This window comes from Bison bison, unplaced genomic scaffold (assembly GCF_000754665.1).
Source record: "Bison bison bison isolate TAMUID 2011002044 unplaced genomic scaffold, Bison_UMD1.0 scf7180017864180, whole genome shotgun sequence".
NCBI classification, from domain to species: domain Eukaryota; kingdom Metazoa; phylum Chordata; class Mammalia; order Artiodactyla; family Bovidae; genus Bison; species Bison bison.
In genome coordinates, this window is record NW_011494752.1 from 2677254 (window position 1) to 2677497 (window position 244).

Consider the following 244-nt stretch of genomic DNA (forward strand, 5'->3'; position numbering starts at 1 on the left):
CGGGGAGCCCGGGCAGGGGGAGGAGAGAAGAGCGGACGGAAGGGGGAAAAGGCTCAAGAGCAGGAGTGCGCGGAGTACGAACGGAGGCTGTGTACCAGGAGAGGAGGGGGCTCCACCAGGACGGAAGAGGGACGGGCATCTCCCCCATCCCAGTTCCGGCTCCCAGCCTCCCCCGTGGTTGGGTCAGTCCCCGGCCCGGTGAAGCTACGGCGAGGGAGGTGGTAGGCGGGAGGAGGGGGGTGGT

At 69.3% G+C, this 244-nt stretch overlaps 1 protein-coding gene across 4 annotated transcripts in view; it reads right to left on the reverse strand.

Moving 5' to 3' along the window:
* Window positions 1-244, reverse strand: part of RARA (retinoic acid receptor, alpha) — a 45050-nt gene that overhangs the window by 15258 nt on the left and 29548 nt on the right. The window lies entirely within an intron of this gene.